This window comes from Frankliniella occidentalis, unplaced genomic scaffold (genome assembly GCF_000697945.3).
Source record: "Frankliniella occidentalis isolate FOCC.00 unplaced genomic scaffold, Focc_3.1 Scaffold51, whole genome shotgun sequence".
In the NCBI taxonomy this organism is placed as follows: Eukaryota; Metazoa; Arthropoda; class Insecta; order Thysanoptera; family Thripidae; genus Frankliniella; species Frankliniella occidentalis.
This window is the reverse complement of record NW_026267181.1, coordinates 506,099-512,185: the sequence shown is the minus strand read 5'-3', so window position 1 is coordinate 512,185 and position 6,087 is coordinate 506,099.

Here is a 6,087-nt window from a genome sequence, read left to right as displayed (position 1 = left end):
GTCCGGGATGTAGTTCCTTTCTGAGATGTCCCCGGTGCGCGCTTCGGCGGCCCGGTTGGGCTTGTATTTTTACTAAACCCGACTGTCTCGTTCTACCCGAGTGTTCTGCCATTTCATTTTAATAACTGGTTTCTTGTGACCATTTCCTCGGTGAGTGTTGGATCGGTTTTCATGAGTTTACTTGTAACTTGATTGTCAAAGTAGGGTTATGATGCCCATGGTTCCCATGTGTCTGACTGGAGTATTGTTTCTGCAGGGTCCTTTTATCCGGCCTTCTACTGTGATGCCACCTGTTTATTTCGAGCATCATGCCTCAAGAATTCAGGCCTTTGTTTTATTAGTTTTAAGATTTAGTTAATTGATCTGAAGTGTTGCAATTAGCAACTAGATTTGAAATATGTTTGTCTTTACGTTGAAACTACTTTGAGTTGAGCCTTGAGATTGGAGTTTTGAGATTTCTTTGAGATGTAGTGGTGGTTCTTATTTGAGCTATTGAGTCGTTTTGTTTGAGCTTTCGCTCTCTACTTTTAGTGTTCAGTCTTGTTTGTTCGGCTTTGAGTTCAGTTTGCGTGGTTTGATATAGAGCAGCATTTGTAATGAAGTTGGCGTTGAGATCTATTTATTGGATTCACTGTTGGAGTATTCGGAATGTTTATTGAATGGTTCTTTGAACAGTATAAAGTATAAAGTTTGCTTATTTTTAATTGTTTTGTCTGGTGTTCGACCTCCAGTAGCCTGTTCCTTTGATGGTACTTTACAGTACCTGGCAACCAACTTATTGTGAGTTTATTTAAAGTCAAAGAGTTCACCCTCACCCTCTCTACCACCTTGGTGTAGCCGGTGCCACCAGATAGACATTTTAGTTATATACTTCTTAGTTATTTTAGAGGCTACAGTGCGGTGGGGCGGGGGTTCCGGGCGGCACAGCACCCTCTCCATTAGTACAGCTCTGAAGCTGCAGGTTCACAGAACGAGGGGCTTTCCGGAGATGATAACCGATTTCGGATGTGTCGAATGATACGGGGAATGTAACGCCGTAACGCCTAGCTCGAGGTGACACTCTCCGTGCGCGATCGGCTGGACGCACCGGACCACACCGGACGCAGCCGCAGCTGGGCTAGCCGGCCGGTGCTGCCCGAGCAGCCGCCGCACAGGTTCACAAGATGACAAGTATTTTGAACACTACAGCCAAGTACCAAGGCAAACGGCATCGGAACACTTCACTGGAAAAACTAACGTTACCGAGGTAACGTTTCTTGACGCGACCAAACCAGGTAACGTTTGGTGATGCAACCAGTTTGTGATGGCCCTATCCTTTTGCATGGGGTAGGTCGCGTCAGGAAACGTTACCGGTCTTGGTCACATGATGAAACGTTACCATGGTAACATTAGTTTTTCCAGTGTTTTGCGAGCTAGTTGCTGACAATGGGAGAAACAGATCAAAACATGATATAAGTACTCACCGCTTGGGACGCAGAGCAGCTGTTGAGTTTGCAGTAAGATCTTCCATTGTTGAAATCGAAATACTTTTGAACAAAGTCAAAGCTAGGCCGGCCAGCCTTACCGTTATCACTACTACTCGCCGCAGACATATCACGCACAGATTAACGCACATACAACAACGCACAACAATCTTTTAACACTCGGTGCCGTCTCTTCCGGGGAAGGTGTTTACATTCGGTGTGACGGCTGGCTGCAACTGTGTGTATTGGCCAGGGGTTATCTACCAGATTAATTAAATTCACGTTTATTGTATTTATTGTTAAAATATGTTTAACTACCATGTTACGACTTTGTCGGAGTTGGCCTGCTATGCGAATACCTCGAGATAGTCGTGGCCCGGTACGTGGTACGTCAGCACGTCAGCTGAGCGACCAATGCGCGGCACATAAACAGGTCGGACCTCTTGCAACTCCCACCTCCTTGGTTGGGGTATGTCTCGGGGCCTGATCCTGACTTCCTGTCCGGAGGCAGACCCGGCCTCCTGTGCGCGCATGGAAATGCTGTCCAAAATCTCTGACCTAGCGAGTATTCGAACCCCTGATCTTAGGCCCGACTTCCGCCAGGTCGGCGCCAAATCCCACGTTCCTACTCCGGGGTCAAATTCCCATGAGGATTCCCATAGGAGGGACTCTCCTATCACGACCTTTAATCGATGTTTCTCTTGTTTAAGGATGAACCAACATACTGATTTGAAAAATACTCCACGTTTGGGTAGATAAAGTTCAGATCAACAGGCAGTCGTTACAACCCATGTCTCGTCTCATCTCTCCCTGTTGATCTAAACTTTATCCCCAAAACTTGACGAGATTATATTTTCCAAATTAGAATGTTTACTTTACCATTTACGAAAAACAGTCAAGTCGGTGAGTTGTTCTTTTCATACTTTCGTTTTGCATGGCCTAGAACACCCTATTCTGCTTGAGATTCTCTTGACAAGGGAATTGCTGCGATCTTGGCCAGTCATTCACTGCCTACTGTAGAAGTTTCGGCTACCGCAGTAAACAGTGAAAGTCAAACCTTTTTCCTGTTTTCATCTCGTTTTACCAAAGCCTCTGCATCAATTCTATATTTCTACACGGTTACTGCGCCAGGTTAATTTTCTTTATATTATTTAAAGTTTCTAGGATAAAATGGTATTTTTAGATCGTTTCGACCAATGCTTACATCACAAAGTATAACCCCGCACCAGTGATCATGGAACTGCATAACAACACAACTGATGACCAGTCTCCGAGCGCTCCTGGAAGCTGTGGCCACATTGGTGCGTGCGATATGCCGGTAATGATTGACTCCGGTAACATCGAGCAGAGCAAGAGCGCATAAAACGTACAAAAGTATATCACATTCCGACGTATGGATTGGTCAGCGCGTTGAAGTTCCGCCTGCACAAAGAAAAGGAGCTGTCCAGAAAGCAAATAAGAATATGTTCATTTCGGGTGGGCCAAAAGGCCAAAAGGCATGGTCATAATGTCAGGGCTTCGTAACTTATGTTAACACGAACGACTGTTAGTTGGAGTGTGTCCAAATTCTCCAATGTGTCGACACTCTTCGACACAAGGAGGAGTAGTAGTCACTGTGAGAAATATCGTCTTAAATTCACGAAATTTTTATTAACTGGATTTACCATTTAAGTTGTTAATTTACGAGGGCACATTTTTTACTCGACAATGCGTTTAAGGTCGACACGCACTGGATGTGTTTTTACGATAACAAATTGTAATTTTACAACTTGCACCAAGGAAAAGTTTCCTGGAAACCTTCATACTTTCTTTCACAGTGATGGAAAAGAGTATCGTGAGCGGCCAATAGGACCCCGCTCCGCAGGCGCACGGCAGCTGAGGGAGAAGCCAAGAAGCAGAAAAGCGGGGAGTTGAGGGGCGCGTAGCGGATGCGCGACGCTCCCTCATACCCCCCGCTTTTGTGTTGCTCGCCTTCTTCAGACGCCGCGCGCCCGGAGCAGGGTACCCTATCCAAGCAATCACGCCTCACTCGACACTACTTCGCTCCACTCCTCGACACAACTTACACAATGGGGAATTCGGACACACTCGTACTTATCGCAACAAAGCACAAGTCAATAGGGTATTTCGCTCAGTTTAAACCGGGTTCAAAGAAGAACAGTAATGTTTCCTGAGCTGTTTCCTCCCTGACGCTCATTGGGTGACGCGGACGAAGTTCTCAGACCCGTCAATAGGGCAGTCGCAGGCCTGGTGGCGAGTCCGCGAACTTCGTCAACGTGAGCCAATGAGCGTCAGGGAGAACACAGTTCAGGAAACATTATTGTTCTTCTCTGGATCCTGTTTAAAGTGGGTGCAATACGAGGGGGCTTGTCTTGTGCCACTGCCGCCACTCGTCGCTGAAGCAGAACGATTGGTCTGGTGACTTTGCCCCGCGCCAAACTTTTTCTTTGTGAAGGTGTGTGCTACAATACTTACGGGGAGCATTTTGTAAAACAAATCTGACTTTCAGCTGAGCTCTAGCCGAGAAACCGAACATGAACCTTTCATAGCAAAGGTGTACTTTACTTTGTCGAGCAATTGCTCAGAATCCGCACCCGCTGCGTACACCTTCCCCCGAAATAGTCCGTGATAAAGGTGAAATTACGGCAGAATGGAGCGAAATGGACCCGAAATAAAGATGAGCGAACATGTTCGCAGTCGACCGAACTCGAACAAACAGCGAACTGTCCGTGTTCGTTCGTCCTCGAACACAGGGTGCTCGAATCCGAACTGTTCGTTTACTGACCGGACACTTTTTCTGTGTCGAACAAAACTGCCTCGGTCGACTTTCCTCCTAAAGAAGTAAGAAAGAATAAGTACTTTCTTTTCATCTTTGGCTGCAGGTAGATTGAAAATATTAAGTTTCCTTCTTGACTCATTGTGTTTAAACTCGTCGCAATTAGATCAAAAATTTCTTTTTAGTTAGGGACAAATTAAACATTTTTAATGGAATCATTTTGCTCTTATATTTAATAAGAAAGATTCAAATTATTGTTCGTGTTCGGTTCGCAGGTGAACAAGGGCTTGTTCAGTTCGGTTCGTTTGAAGAAAAAAATGGTTGATCGTGTTCTGTTCGTTCGAAGATTTTTTGACCAATTTTGTTTCAGTTCGTTCGAATTCGAACTGGCCTGTTCGCTCATCTCTACTCTAACCCGAATTAGACGCGAAACAATTGGTGAAATAGCCGTGAAATACCCCCGAAATACTGTGAAATACCGCGAAAAGCCCTGAAATAATCCGAATTAGGCGAGAAATAACCAAAATGGCAAGAGAAAGACCCGAAATGGCAGGGGAAATAGCACGAAATAGTCCGTAGTGATTTCCCCCTCGACGATAGGGGGAAGTTCTGCTGTGTAGCGGAATAAGGGGCCAAGTCGACTTACCCCCAAACTGAGGTTCTCATAGCATGTTGCAGTGCGTGGTTGTCCGCTTACGTCCACCAAGTGTTTCGGAGATATCTCTCATCGGTTAGGAGATATAGATGTTTGTAAAAGGCACTAAGTCGAGTTGACTCCTTTTTCCTGAGTCAGCTAATATATTGACTGGTATCTGGACAGACAAGCACATAAACTTCTGTAACCACTATATTGTCTACTCTAATCAATCATTGGCTGTGCCAGTCAAAGATAAGTTGTATGAAGTAATGATTTGCCTGCATCAGTAAGGTAGACCTCGACTGATTTAGGTAAGGGATAAGCTCTCACAGCTAATTTTTGACTGGCACAGCCAATGATTGATTAGAGTAGACAATATAGTGGTTACAGAAGTTTATGTGCTTGTCTGTCCAGATACCAGTCAATATATTAGCTGACTCAGCGAATCTTTTTTTTCCGTGTTCTCGATAACCTACATCTAGCAAAAGGGGCTAAGTGGACTTATCCCCCAAGTCGCATCATATCATAATTTCAATAGAAGCAAAAAGAGTTCAGTGCACTTGGCTTTTTATTATAATGCAATATTTTTGATGGTGATAGGTTGACCTAACCCCTTTTGAATATGAATAAAAAGACCATTAAATTTACAATAGTAAAGTATGGTTTTAACAAACTTATGTCTAGTAACCATTGTAAACCAGAGCCTTGCGTAGCGGTGAGCAGAGGGGAGCCCGCCTCCCTACCTCTCGGCTGCTCGCCGGCCTGTTACAGACCCCCCCGGCCACTCGCCGGCCAGCCTCCGGACCCCAAACGCAAGACTCTATTGTAAACTTGACTTCTTCTGCATCTTATGCATAAAAAGTTAAGTAAACTTAACCCCTTGTGCCAATTTTCCGATGACTTATCTCCGAATACTAAACCATCGCCAACAGTTGAGTTGATTTGTCCCATACCGCTGTGCTCGAACAAAGGCGACAAGTCCTATGACTTCGGGACGTAGCGTGATATGCGAAAACTTTAAAGTGCCAGTAATATCCTTGGTGGACATGTATTCCATCTGGACCATGCTATTTTTGAAGAGTTATATTTTCTTTGATTTCCTGAAAAGTATGGTTTTTAGATTATATCCCCTTATTCCGCTTCACAGCAGAGTTAATTGGCGGACTGGTATATCTCTATGGTCTTTCTTGCTCAGAAGCAAAAGGCGATAT